The sequence below is a fragment of the Carcharhinus amblyrhynchos genome, chromosome 1 (assembly GCF_965287045.1).
Source record: "Carcharhinus amblyrhynchos chromosome 1, sCarAmb.v2.hapA, whole genome shotgun sequence".
NCBI classification, from domain to species: domain Eukaryota; kingdom Metazoa; phylum Chordata; class Chondrichthyes; order Carcharhiniformes; family Carcharhinidae; genus Carcharhinus; species Carcharhinus amblyrhynchos.
The window spans coordinates 41,023,629-41,038,934 of record NC_137324.1 but is presented as its reverse complement, the minus strand read 5'-3'; the positions used below and the strand labels follow the sequence as shown (position 1 = coordinate 41,038,934).

The 15,306-nt window shown below is 42.8% G+C and overlaps 1 protein-coding gene across 7 annotated transcripts in view; it reads left to right on the top strand.

Moving 5' to 3' along the window:
- The window catches only part of celf4 (CUGBP, Elav-like family member 4), a 1,183,497-nt gene that overhangs the window by 1,143,120 nt on the left and 25,071 nt on the right, over nt 1-15,306 (top strand). The window lies entirely within an intron of this gene.

Here is a 15,306-nt window from a genome sequence, read left to right as displayed (position 1 = left end):
TCCAATTTGTCAGGTGACTTGCATACACATTCCATATCACCTGTCTCCAGCTGCCATACAGGTAAAGGATTCTGAACCGGTGTCCATGGCCCATTCCTGAATCAGGTGTTAGGCACTTTGCATGTGCAAAGAGACCTAATGTCAATTTCAACCCAATTGGGTTGAACTGCATGCAGCCTATGCCTCTTGCATGCAAGATAAAGAATACATGATGTCTGATTTCACCTCCTCCTCCTATAAGTTGTGCAATTACCCACCACCATTCTCAGTTGGATCTGTTGGCTCAGGGATTGCTTAGGTCAATCTGTCACATGCTGCTTTCTCTGTTAGCATGCGCATAATCCTGTGTTGCAACTTCACCAGACTTTGCACCTCATTTTTAGAGATGCCTGGTACTGCCCTGGTATATTCTTCTGCATTCCCCATTGAACCAGTGTTGATCATCTGAATCACTGGTGGATTGAGGGATATAATAGACCATGAAGTTATAGATTGGAGAGCAAGCGGAAAAGTGAACTGATCCATGACAGATCAGCCATGATCTTATTGAATGGCGGGGCAGGCTCGAAGGGCTAGATGGCCTACTCCTGCTCCTATTTCTTATGTTCTTATGTGATGGAATACAGTTCTACTGCTGCTGCTGGCCCACGACATGTCATGAATGCCCGGTTTTGAGCTGCTGTTAGCTGTTCTAAATCTATCCTATGTATCATGGTGGTAGTGCTAAACAATCCAACACAGCATATTCCCAGTGTGAAGATGAGATTTCCTCTCCACAAGGACTGTGCAGTGTTCACTCCGAACAATATGGTCATGGTCAAATACATCTATGAGAAGTAGTTTGGTGTGGATGCGGTCAAGTATGTCTTTTACTAATGTTGATTTTCACACTACTTGTGACAGATTCAGTCTGACAGATATAAGGTGAACTCTGTCATGACTGGTGCTGCAGAGTCACGCTTGGTGATGGATATTGAAGTCCACCAGCCAGGATACATTCTGTGCCCTTGCCACCCTCAGTGCTTCTTCCAGTGATGTTTAGTAAGGAGGGCTACTGATTCATCAGCTGAGAGAGAGCAGTAGGTAACAGTTAGCAGGAGGTTTCTTTGTCCATGTTTGATCTGATTCCTTGAGACTTCATGAGTCAATGTACAGCCTTCTGACTGTATACCAGTCTGCTGTCACCACTGCTGGTTCTCTACTGCCCGTGGGATACAACATATCCAGCATCGGCAATGCTAAGTCTGGGACATTGGCTAAAAATAAAGATTCACACCAGAATTCTATCGCCTTGCCTGCCATGGAATTGGAGCAGGTGAAGAGTGAGTAATGGAAATGTCTGTTGACCTCAGGTGGGATGTTCCAGTCTTGGGTTGAGTGAGTCTATAAAATCCCACCCTCAGTGTCTCTGTCAGGATGTTGTTTGACTAGTCTGTGCAACAGGTCTCCCAATTATGGTGCAAGTTATTTGTGAGAAGGATTTGCAAGGCTTGCTGGATTGATAGTGTCTCTTCTGTGTCCTGTCCCTGTGCTAATGACAATAGATCAATCTGTTTTTTTTCTCATTAGTCATTTGCGTAGCATTGTAAAACTGAACAACTTGCTAGACCAGTTCAGAGAGGAAGTAAAAATCAACCCTGGGCAGAACTTAATGCCACCCCTCCGCACCCCCCCTCCCCCCCAATTTCCCACACATTTAGAATGGGAGGTGCCATTTGATTGGGCAGAAGGATGCAGAATAGGGACCCAGCCATCTCTACACTCCCCACTCAAACTCAGGATGGAAAAAGTGGAATCCTAGAAGGGGTTGCTTGCTCTCAGACACTCTGTGCCCAATCAAGGGACCTGAATCTGGAAGTGGTGAACCCACATTAAGTCACCCACTACCCCTGCTGTCAATCCCCCTCTGGCCAATGGCCAGTGATCCCCTTCCTTTCACCCCCATCGCGCCCTCACATCCCCATTTGCAAGCCTGAATGTACTACCGACAGTGGCCACCATTCATGGGGCGCAACCATAACTGTAGTGCTGCTGGCTTCTGATTGGCCAGCAGCTCCTGTGGGTGGGATTTCCATCATATTGGGGCTTTAATGGAATGAGAGATCCAAAGCTGCCCAGATAAGTGCCTGATGACCGGTATTTGTGTCTGACTTCCCAGAGAGAGGCAAGATAGAGTTTCCGCTAGTTCTCAAGCAGGTGAGTGAGACTCCTGTTACACTCATTACATTGCTGTGGGTCTGGAGTCACACGTAGGTCAGATCAGATAGATTTAATTTCCTCAAGGACATCAGTGAATCAGGTAGGCTTTATGGCAATTTTATAGCTTCTTGGTCACCACAGCTGATATAAACCTTTTATTCCAGATTCTTTAGTGGGTTGAATTTAAATTCCCAGCTGCGATGGTGAGACCTGAGTTCATATCTCTGGTCCCTGGATTACTAGCCCAGCATCATAACCGTAAAGCCACCAGATTCTAACATTACGTATAACAGTTGTCCATGAAAAAGAGAACTAAGTATCCACTAAACAAAGATCCTTTCATATGTGTTCAAATGCCTTGAGGCATATAAAAGACAAGAATGTCATGAATTATGTCCTTTGCTGCCTGCGGGCTGCACCATCTTGCTGCCCATAACAAGAAGAATATCATGAATAAGAGAATATTACAGCAGAACTCCTTCGTGAAGTCTTGTTTTTCAAAATCTCACTATTTAATTCGATCAAGAACTAATACACAGTTACTGATCCATGGTGAGAAAGCAGCAAGTTCAGAGGTCAATCTGTTCAATTACAATTTGCTATTCTCTTAATATTAATGTAGAAAAGTCTTCAACTCAAACTCTTCGATATTCTCCATATCTTCAGGTCAGCACAGATTGACTGATTACTTTACAAAGAGGACTGTGACTCTCAGATTATTAGTTGTATGCTTTAAGAATGCGTTAAGAATGTCCATGAGTGCAGGGATGAAGGATGCAAAACTTGGCTCCGTAGTGTCAATAGTTTCACCACTGTATAAGCACAGAAGAAATAGGAGCACTAGTAGACCATATAGTCCTTTAAACCCATTCGTGTACTTGGCCCATCTTGTACTTCAAATCCATTTTCCCATCCATTCCTCAAAGTGATTCCCTGAAAGTCCAAAAATTTATCTTGTCCTTGAATATATTCAATAATGAAGCACCCACAACTCTCTGGGGTCAAGAATTCCAAAGATTCGCAGCCCTTTGAATGATGAAATAGCTCCTCATCTCAATGCTAAATGGGTGACTCCTATCCTGAGACTGTGCCTCACATTTTAGATTCCCCAGCCAGAGAAAACAACATCTCAGTGTCTTCATTCAAAATTGTTTCAATGAAATCACGTCTCATTCTTCTAAATTCCAGATTGTATTGTCCCAAGCTTCTCACCACAGGATAATGGGTGGCATGGTGGCACAGTGGTTAGCACTGCTACCTCATCGTGCCAGGGACCCGGGTTCAATTCTGGCCTTGGTAATTGTCTGTGTGGAGTCTGCACATTTTCCTCATGTCTCCATGGTGCTCTGGTTTCCTCACACAATCCAAAGATGCACAGGTTAGGTTGACTGGCCATGTTAAATTGCTCCTTAGGTTAGCAAGGGATACAGAGTAAGCCTGGCTAATGATTGGTGCAGACTTAATGGACCAAATGGCCTCCTTCTGCATTGTCGGTATTCTGTGATAATGTTCTTTGATTCTGTGATACTCCTCTCATCCCAGGGCCCAATCTAGAGAAGCTTTGCTGTACTGGCTAAAATGCAAGTATGGGGTTAAATATGGAGACCATATTGATGTGACCTCACCAATCCCTGTGCAATTATAGTAAGTCTTCCTTAACTGGCTGTCTGTTTTGGAGAAAAATAATATCCTCGTCACTTCCAGCATGTCAGTGCACAATGCCAATTTGTTAAAGGCTTTGACATTACCATGCCTGTCTGGATGTATGCAACATAATCGAGTAGACAGATTGCCATCAGTCCGTGTCCAATGCTGTTAGAAGCCCAAACTACAATTTTTGTTACTGTTGTTTTGGCAAAATGAAGAACCCCACCCCAATAATGCCATTTAAAAGGATCAGCAGCAACTTATAGACTATTTGCTGATTACTTTCTACTGATCCTTACTGAGTCTGTGGACATAATGGGAGTTTAGAAGGGTCATAATAGTTGGTAAAGTCTGCAAGGACTGGCACTGCTGATGGAAAAAGCATCAACAGCAGCTGCAGTACTTCTGAAACTGGTACTTTCTCCCAGACCCTTCAGAAGGACATGGGGCACAGGCAGCAAGGCAGGGATGGCACTGCCAGAGAAGGTAATCACACAGTGCCACAATGGTTAACACTGCTGCCTCACAGCAGTGATTCCCAGCTAGGGTCACTGTCTGTCCACAAGTTCTCCCCGTGTCTGCATAGATTTCCTCTGGGTGCTCCGGTTTTTTCCCACAATCAAAGACGTGCTGGTTAGACGCATTAGCATGCTAAATTCTCCCTCAGTGTATAAGAACAGGCGCCAGAATGTGGTGACTAAGGGATTTTCACTGTAATTCCCTTGCAGTGTTAATGTAAGCCTACTTGAGACAGTAGTAAATAACCTTTAAAAAAAAGCTGAGTATCCTATGGCAAGTAACTCACATCCTGACTCCCAGAAGCCTCTTCATCAACTACAAGCACATGTCAGGAGTTTGATAGAATACTCCCCACTTGGCTGGACGAGTGCACCACCAACAACAGTCAAGGCCCAATTCAGGGTAAAGATTCATTTGATCAGCACCTTCTTAAACATTCATTCTCTCCATCACTGATGCAGTGTGTACCATCTACAAGATGCACTGCTGCAACTCACCAAGATGTCCTCGACAGCACTTTCCAAACATGTGACAGCCTGCAGTTTCAATGAGATTGGACTCTCATTCTTTGAAATGCTATAGAATATCAACCCAGTAGATTGGGTAGGAAATATTTGGGAACGCAACTACCTGCAAGTGTTGCCCTCCAAGTCACACCATCCTGACTTGGAAATATATCACCATTTCTTCATTGCTACCTACACGCTTGAATGAATAAAACAAATAAGATTGGAGGATGAGAGTGAAGTGTGATTTAAGAAAGTGCAGAAGGCATATCTTCACCCTCAATGAATTCACCCATGCCACTGACCTCCGCAAAATAGCCAATCACTTCAGTTATGCCTAGAACTCTCTCCTCCATGGCGGTCAGCCCATGTATCTGCATTATCCCCCTATCCCTCACCACCCACTGGTTAGTTTTGCCGTTGTCTACCATTGGTCACCTTGTCCTGACATAGAGATGATGTGGAGTTGCCGGCTTTGTACTGGGGTAGGCACAGTAAGTAGTCTCACAACACCAGCTTAAAGTCCAAAAGGTTTATTTGGTAGCACGACCTTTCAAAGCATTGCCACTCACCTGATGAAGGGGCAACACTCTGAAAGCTCGTGCTACCAAATAATCCTGTTAGACTTTAACCTGGTGTTGTGAGACTATTTACTGACATAGGGAGGAAGTGTGCCAGTGAATTTGTTGTGATATGTTTCAGTGATTTGCATTGTCTGTGCTAGGCTGTGAGATGTAAATCTGTGGCTTCCGGAAATGCTAACTGTGTGACGGTGAGGTGAAGGATCTGAATGTAAGGTCTGTGTCATGACTGAAATAAATTGTTGGTAAGCAAGTGAAGTGTGCGTATGTGGTGAATGGAGCAGTGTGTGTTGCTCATGCTGTGGTTGGTAGGAGATGGAATGGAAGGATCTGTTCACCGACTTTGTCCATTTATATGAAGTCATTAAACTTCATGCTACACCGCATCCTAGTTCTTGGGGCTAGACTGCTGGTATTGATCTGTATAGCCCACCAGTTGCAACTGTTGTTTTAGTGTTGTTGCAATGTTAGTGTTGAGGTTATAACTGGACCAGAAAATTCCAGAATGGAATCCCAGGTAAAAAACGTTTAGTTAGAAAACGTGGAGGAACAGAGTCACAGTTAGTTAGTGTGATCGGAAAGAAAACAAAGTATTAAACATGAAAACTTGGATCATGGTACAATACCCTTTTACTCCCCCTTGGCTTCACAAATACACACATTTTACAGTTATACATATCACAAAGTATATCTTGAGCTACAATGGTCTCAGTAACACAAAGGTCGGAATTTTACCATCCCGCCCGCCATCAGATGGGCCAGGGTTGGACAATGGGAAGGTTTTTTGACCTCGGGTAGGATTTTACAGTTTCGGCACGAGTAAGGCCATAAAATCCGAGCCTACGTCTCTTTAAATACACAGGCTGGCTGTGGTCAAATACACTCTCTGCCCTGAATCCAAGCAATTATCTGGATTTCTTCTCAAATTCCCCCAGAAGATTGTCACATGAGAGTTCCCAAATTCCGCTCCCAAAAATTTACTTCAAAATCTTCTTTCACAACAATGCTTTCCATCAGTGTTTTGCATTATGAATCCAGTCCAGATTTTCCAAATTACTCTTTCAAACAAAGCTTCCACTCCACTTCAACAAAGAAAACCTCACCCAGGTTTTCCAGTTCCCCCTTCAGGATTTCTTTGCCTTGACTTTTGTAATCATGATGTGGAGATGCCGGCGACGGGGTGGGCACAGTAAGAAGTCTCACAACACTAGGTTAAACTCAAATCGGTTTATTTGGAATCACGAACTTTCAGAGCGCTGCTCCTTCACTCACCTGAAGAAGGAGCAGCGCTCTGAAAGCTCATGATTCCAAATAAACCTGTTGGACTTTAACCTAGTGTTGTGAGACTTCTTATTTGACTGTTGTACAAACAGTTCACAATTGCCTTAACTGTCGATTCTCAGACTCTGTTAAGATGACATCGAACTTTTGATTTACCAGTGCAACTGCTTTTCTGTTTTACATCTGGTTACTTCATCTGTCTCTTTCACTCACAACACTTTGTCTGCTTTTCCCTTGAATTCTCCTCTGAATAATAAATACCTCAGTCTCTGTTTTCTTAACTTCAGTCTTCCTAAGACATTTTTTTGCCCCAATTCCCTGGTTATCTGGACTCGTTTGGGTTCTTTGGGAAGTCTGTCTTTTTGCAGCTCCTTTGTCCTGTCTAACTTGTCTTCTCCTGGCAGAGATATGTTTGCTTCCTGGTGTCCTAAATCCAACAGCAAACAAATTCAGCTAAAACTATATTCCCAAAGCCTTTCTACCTCAAAAGAGCCCCTAGTTGCTGAGCAATCATCACATGCTCCTGCTAGCTTATTTACTTTGTCACACCATAATCCTTACTGAGCGCTACACAAGCACTGTTTAAATTGAGGAAACCCCATACATACCAACACCTTTGTCCAGCATCAATCTAATTAGGTTTCACCTGAAAAAAAATCAGATAATTGTATCCATAAAATAGCATTAACACAATTTGACTGGTGCTGAGGTCTATGAATTAACTGGGTCTCCTAAAGTTACACATTGGAGGTCATTTGTCTTGTCTTAGAAACAAAGAAACATTGGCCAGAACATTCAGCACAGATAGGGACATATAGGACAGGATTTTCCAGCCACGCTCACCAGAAAGAATGGAAAATTCTGTCCAAAGAGTGCCTTTGCATGGTCCTGTCCCACCCACTACGAATCCTATGGCGGGCGGGACTGGAAAATTCTGCCAAAGAGTGTTCTTAACAGATTGGTTGCTTAGCATGTACCCTATTTAATTCTCCTTTCCAAAGAAATGCCAAGGAAAATCAGGCTGGATGTCTAACAGGTGGCTGACCAACCCCACTACCAGTGTTGTCTATTTCAGGGACAGTCACTCGAGTTGACCTACCAATAACACGTGGCCACCTTGTTATTGAAAATCGCCCCACTTATCCAGGCTTATAGACTGAGCACTTACTATTCTAAATCTCTGAACACTGGGGCTCCATTCAGCCCTAGATCCATGCTCTTGCTTAAAAGCTTCACAGGGATTGAGTAGTGCAGTGGGTCTTTTTAGCTCTGGGATCTTGTTGAATCTATCTGAGAGGGATAAGATGAAAGTTTCCCTAATGACTGCAACAGTCCTACATGAAATGATTCACTGAAGGTTAACCTAGTCACGGGGGTGGGCCCATAACTGTCTCAAATCTGACATGACTGGCATTAAATTGGAGCTCAGAGAGGTCTGCAGTGTAAAATGAAAATATCACTTTGGCGCAACTATACATTTCTAACATTAATGTCAAACGCATCAATCAAAAATTAATTTCAAGTTTCCCTCACTCCCACACCTTAACAGCACTAAAGTGCAATACAAACCTGTTTTCATCTCAGAGTGTGGTTTCCACAGTGCTTGCGGGGAAGTTGTGATGGCACAGTTCTAAAGAAGTTCCCAGCTGTAGTTGAGAAAGAAGTTAACTTCCCACCTAGTTGATACACCTGAATCAAAGTGTTTAAAGCTCGCACTGGGAATTCCCAGTATTCCATTCCACTATGGTAGCAGTGGAAGGGTATGTTTCTGAATGGAAGGCTGTGACAAGTGGTGTTCATCAGGGAGCAGTGCTGGGACCTTTGCTGTTTTGAATATATATAAATGATTTGGAGGAAAATGTAACTGGTTTGATTAGTAAGTTTGTGGACAACACAAAGGTTGGTGAATTTGCAGATAGCGGTGATAGTTAGAGAATACAGCAGGATATAGATCAGTTGGAGACTTGGGCGGAGAGATGGCAGATGGTGTTTAATCCTGACAAATGTCAGGTGATGCATTTTGGAAGGTCTAATACAGATAGGAAATATACAGTAAATGGCAGAACCCTTAAGAGTATTGATAGGCAAAGGGATCTGGATATACAGGTAGACAGGTCACTGAAAGTGGCAATGCAGGTGGAGATGGTAGTCAAGAAGGCATTCGACATGCTTGCCTTCATCAGCCGGGGCATTGAGTTTAAAAATTGGCACGTCACGTTGCAGCTTTATAGAACCTTAGTGAGGCTGCACTTGGAATATAGTGTCCAATTCTGCTCACCACACTACCAGAAGGATGTGGAGGCTTTGGAGAGGGTACAGAAAAGATTTACCAGGATGTTGTCTTGTATGGAGGGTATGAGGAGAGGGTGGAAAAACTTGGTTTGTTCTCACCGGAACAACGGAGGTTGACGGGCGACCTGATAGAAGTCTACAAGGTTATGAGAGGCATGAACAGAGTGGATAGTCAGAAGCTTTTTCCCCTGGTGGAAGAGTCAATTACTAGGGGGCACAGGTGTAAGGTGCGAGGGGTAAGGTCTAAAGGAGATGTACGAGGCAGATGTTTTACACAGAGAGTGGTGGGTGTTTGGAACTCTTTGCCAGGCAGGTAATGGAAGCAGATATGGTAGTGACTTTTAAGGAGCGCCTTGACAAATATATGAATAGGATGGGAATAGAGGAATAGTTGAAGTGGTGGAGGCTGCCTCGCTAAATATTTTTAAGAAGCGGGTTGATGGGTTCTTGATAAGAGAGGGGATTAAGGGTTATGGGGAGAGGGCGGGAAAGTGGAACTGAGCCACAACAGATCAGCCATGATCTTATTGAATGGCGGGGCAGGCTCGAAGGGCTCGATGGCCTACTCCTGCTCCTATTTCTTATGTTCTTATGTTCTTATGTAATACGGTCTCTGGAAGGGTAGGAGGTTTTAGTTAAGTCAGGCAGCATGGTTGGTGCAGGCTTGAAGGGCTGAAGGACCCTATTCCTGAGCTGTAATTTTCTTTGTTCTTGGTTCTTTATGAAAAGCATCCCCTCTGTGAATGCTACAACAGAGTGAATCTAGTTTATATTGTACAACAATGTGTATGACAAAGAAATGCCTAACATTTTCATTTGCTTGATAGAAAAGACAAAATATTAACAATAGGGAATTAAAAACAAACTTGCTGCAAAACACTCTGGCAGCATTTGCGAAGAGAAAAACATAGTTAATTACTCCTTCAACTATATCTCTCTCTCCACAGATGCTGCCAGACCTATTGAGTTTTTTCCAGCACTGTCTGTTTTCATTACAGAGTTCCAGTATCCACTGTGTTTTCCTTTTATTCACAGTAAGGATTTTCTTCAGATGTTCGATGTAAGAATTATTTGTTCAGTCAGTGTAAAGAGTAGAGCAGAGCGAACTGACCTGTGTCACAACAGATTTGTTACAGGATTCATTGAAACAATAATACCCAGATGTTGTTCTTCCCATTCAAGTGTTCAGAATGCATCTATGCATGACATTGCCAGGAAGCACAAATGAGCCTGTATACAAATTATACTCTCTGAGAAAATGTAGATATTATTCTGATTCACTACAACGGGAACTAAAAACATTCCTTCCATAAGTGAGTAAAGAAGGTTTGGGTGATGATGGAGGACAGCAAACTAAAATTTGTTCATTAGTCTACTTATTAATATCACAAGTAGGCTTACATTAACACTGAAAATCTCCTCATCGTCGCTCTCTGCTCGAGTACACTGAGGGAGAATTTAGCGTGGTCAGTGCACCTATCCAGCACGTCTTTCGGACTGGGGAAGGAAGCCAGAGGAAACCCACGCAGACACGGGGAAAACATGCAAACTCCGCACAGACAGTGACTCAAGCCAGGAATCGAATCCGGGTCCCTGACGCTGTGAGGCAGCAGTGCTAACCACTGTGCTACCCCAAAATGGCTGATTGGTGGCTGTCTATTGAATTAGTTGATCTTTCAAATATTCCATCAGAGCAGTTAGCCAAATATTTTGCCATTCATATAGGTTCAAGTAAAGTTTGAATGTTTAGTTTTATCCGCTGAGGTATAATATTGCAACAAAGACCAAATAGATTAAACTCAGTAGCCAAGTGTGCTGCACTGTTTCAAAACTTCCCCTTTCTCCATTTCATAAACTCTGTAGCGAGAAAGATAATGCCACTAAATGAGATGATGACTGTGAATGAACATGTTTAAATTTGTGCACAATGATCTCCTTACTGAACACCTGCAAAGACAAAAGCAGAAACATTCAGTGACTTTAGGGACAGAAGCTGGGAGAACCACAGAGAGCTAACACTAATTACCACAGATCAGATTGATCAACCTCTTAATTTGAATATGGCTGATCTGACTTTTAATTAGATAATGCATAAAGCTTTAGAAAACATAGGTCATTAAAAAGTGGAATGATTCCTGTGCACATAATATCATAAATGGTTCATTATTTTTTTCCCCAAAACTTTGAAACTCCTCTTGGGGGTTGGCGGGAGGGAGGGTGTGTCAGCTGCTCCTCCGCAATTAAACAAAGTGAAAAGTGGGGAGGTCCTTTGCTTTTTGATCTATTAGCATGACTGGCCGATCTGAATTATTACCTCAACGACACAAACTTGGAATGATGCAAGAGAAACCCATTCTCCTTTGAGCAGACTGTGCTGACGTGAGCATTGAATTCTTCCTTCAGAATTGAATAACAAAATTCGATAAACTTGCAATGCCCTGATTTGGATGCAAACATTAAATTATTTTGTTAAATTTCGAGATAACATGTGTTGTCATGTTCAGAGTCCCATTGCTAAATCAGTTTGTGCTTGATTGCATGCAGGATCCATTTCCATCAGAATAATCTAATTTTACTGAACGAGTCATATTAAAGAGCACATCCATCAGAGGTGCAGACAGTCCAGAGTTGGATGTGAGCTTTACAAATGGAATTCATTAAATTGAAACAAACTATAATATAGCAAGTCAGCAGCACCATGAGCTAGGAAAGGAATGAGCTGCTGAGGATTTCTAATGATTAGGAAAAATGGTGATTAATTGAGCCCAATCGTAATTATCTAATTACAGAACAAGTGGTTGCAATATTCAGTGGCAGCATCTCTTAAAACTCAGTTGCAGTTCTTGATCCCAAGTTAAGCTAAACTCATATGTCCTCTTTGTTACTAGTCCTGCTTTCTCCCTTTGGGATAACGTTTCTCATCTATGCCCCCACCTCTTGATACTGTAGCAACCCCCTCATCTATTCCACTTCTCTTTTCCATCAAGCCTCCCCATCTCAATCCTCCAACAGCTGCAACTCATCTCTTCCACACAAGACGTCCCACACTCTCATCACCCCTTTCCTTTCTAAGCACAATGGCCTCCTTGTGTCATGCCCAATGGCCTTGCATGCCCAAGAGACCTCCCTCAGCCCACCCATGTTCATGCCCACCCATACCTCCTCTAACACTTTGGCTCTCCTTGTTATCCAGCTGCTTGTCTGCGGTGTTGCCGGACTCTCGTTTAGCCAGTGTGGTCCAGTCCTCTGCCACCCATGCCCACCCATTCTCTGATTTCAAGATCTACTTCAGGTCCTTTCTTTTCAACTTGGCTTTTGACCCTTCACCTCACAGTCTCCATTTTACTTCTTGGCACCTTTAATTTCTCACTATGGATGTAAAGCGCTTTGAGATGACATCTTGAATTTGAGAACTGTACAGAAATATTTTATTTAACTCCTTCACATTTTCTTCAGTGAGTAGACTGGAACTATACTCATTGGAATTTAGAAGAATGGGGGGATCTTATAAAAACATGTAAAATTATGAAGAGAATAGATAAGATAGAAGCAGAGAGATTGTGGGTGGGTGAAACCAGAATGGGGGGCATAGCCTCACAATAAGGGGAAACTGATCTGGTATTGAGTTGAGGAGGAACTTCTACACCCAAAGTGTTGTGAATCTGTGGAATTCCCTGCCCAGTGAAGCAGTTGAGGCTACCTCATTGAATGTTTTTAAGGCAGAGATAGATAGATTTTTGAACAGAAAAGGAATTAAGGGTTATGGTGAGCAGTTGGGTAAGTGGTGCTGAGTCCACGAAAGAGTCAGCCAGGATCTTATTGAATGGCGGATCAGGCTCAAGAGGCCAGATAGCTGACTCCTGCTCCTGATTCTTATGTTCTTATTGTCATCATTGCCATTATGTAAAACAACAAAGAACTTGGCAAGTTAAAAAATGTAAGACTCTCGTTTGTATTCACATTAGTGTTGGCACTCCTGATGTCTGTCTCAGTCAAGGTTAGTTTGCACCAAATTGTGAAATTCCTTATCTCCAATAGTGTTCCCTTCCATTTATATCCGTTGGCATGATAAACCAAGCTTGCCTTCATTTAATCATTACTTTGTCATTTATTTTGGGCAGCACGGTAACACAGTGGTTAGCACTGCTGCCTCACAGTGCCAGGGACCTGGGTTCAAATCCGGCCTCGGGTAACTGTGTGGAGTTTGCACATTCTTCCCATGTCTGCCTGGGTTTCCTCTCACACTCCAAAGATGTGTGAATTCGGTTGACTGGCCTTGCTAAGTTGCTCCTTAGTGTCAAGGGTTAAATGTGGGGATAGGGCCTGGGTGGGATTGTTGTTGGTACAGACTGGATGGGCTGAATGGCCTCCTTCTGCACCATAAGGTTTCTATGATTCTATCTCCCCCTCACTCTTTTCAACTTGGCATCAAGGACCCTGGCTCTTGCCATACTTTTTCCATTAATAGAATAACAGATAAAATGCTTTTCAGTAATAACTTGCAATTATTTAGGAGCCTTAAATAGGAAAAACATTCCAAGGCATCTCACAGACAATAGTTGACATACAGCCAAAGAAAGAAATACCAGGGGAGGATGGCTAAAAAATGGGTCAAAAAGCTAGGATGACTTTTTTCGTTATCTTTTATATTCATTCAGGATGTAAACATAGAAACGAGAAGCAGGAGTGGGCCATTCAGCCCTTCAAGCCTGCTCCACTATTCATTTTGATCATGGCTGCCCATCAAATTCAATATCCTGACCCCACCCCCTTCTTCCCATATCCCTTGGTCCCTTTAGCCCCAAGAGCTATAGCCAATTTCTTTTGAAATCGGACAACACTTTGGCCTCAACTACACTCTGTGATAGTGAATTCCACCCATTCACCACCCTCTGGGTGAATAAATTTCTCCTCATCTCAATTCTAAATGTTTCCTCCTTATCCTCGAACAATGTCCCCTAGTTCTGGACTCCTGCACCTTTGGAAACATTCTTTCCAAGTCTACCCTGTCTAATCCTGTTAGGGTTTTATAAGTGTCTATGAGATCCCCTCTCACTCTTCTGAACTCCAATGAATATAATCCTAACTGACTTAGTCTCTCCTCATATGACATGACAGAGCTGCCATCCCAGGAATCAGCCTGGTAAATCATTGCTGTACTCTCTCTATAGCAAAAACATTTTGCCTCAGATAAGGACACCAAAACTGCACACAATATTCCAGGTGTGGCCTCACCAATGCCCTATACAATTGCTGCAAAACATCCCTATCACTATACTCAAATCTTCTCACTATGAAGACCAACATACCATTTGCCTTCTTTACTGCCTGCTGTACCTGTGCACTTACTTTCAGCGACTGATGTATGAGGACTTCAAGGTCTCATTGAGTATCCACCTCTCTCAATTTACCCCATTCAAGTAATAATCTGTCTTCCTATTATTGCTGCCAAAGTGGATAGCCTCACATTTACTCACATTACACTGTATCTGCCATGCAGATGCCCACACACTCAGCCTGTCCAAATCACACTGAAGCATCTCAGCATCCTCCTCACAGCTCACCCCCCTCCCCCCCACCCAGCTTAGTATCAAGTGCAAATTTGGAGATAATACACTCAGTTCCTTCTTACAAATAATTTATATATAATGTGAACTGTTGATGTCCTTGCATAAATCCCTGCAGAAGCCAATCAGAAAAAGAACCATTTATGCCAACTCTTTGCTTCCTATCTGCCAACCAGCTTTCTATCCTTCTCAAGACATTACCTGCAATCCCATGTGCTTTAACTTTACATAGTAGTCTGTTGTGTGAGACCTTATCGAAAGCTTTCTCAAATAAACCACATCCACTGGTGCTCCTTGGTCAACTCTACTTGTTACATTCTCAAAAATTTCCAATAGATTAATAATTAATAACCGTTCAAAAACTCCCTCTTGTAAATCCATGCTGGCTTTGTCTGATTATACCACTGCCTTCCAAATGCCGAGATATAAAATCCTTGATAATAGACTCCAGCAACTTCCCCAGTACCGACGTTAGGCTCATGGTTCTGTTTTCTCTCTACCTCGTTTTTGAATAGTAGACTAACACTAGCTACCCTCCAATCTGCAGGAACTATTCCTGAGTCCAGAGAATTTCGGAAAATAACCACCAATGGATCTATTATTTCCAGACCACTTCCTTAAGTGCCCTGGGATGAAGATTATCAGGACCTGGAGATTTACCCACTTTCAATCCCATCAATTTCCCCAAAACTATTCCTCTACTGATGCTAATTT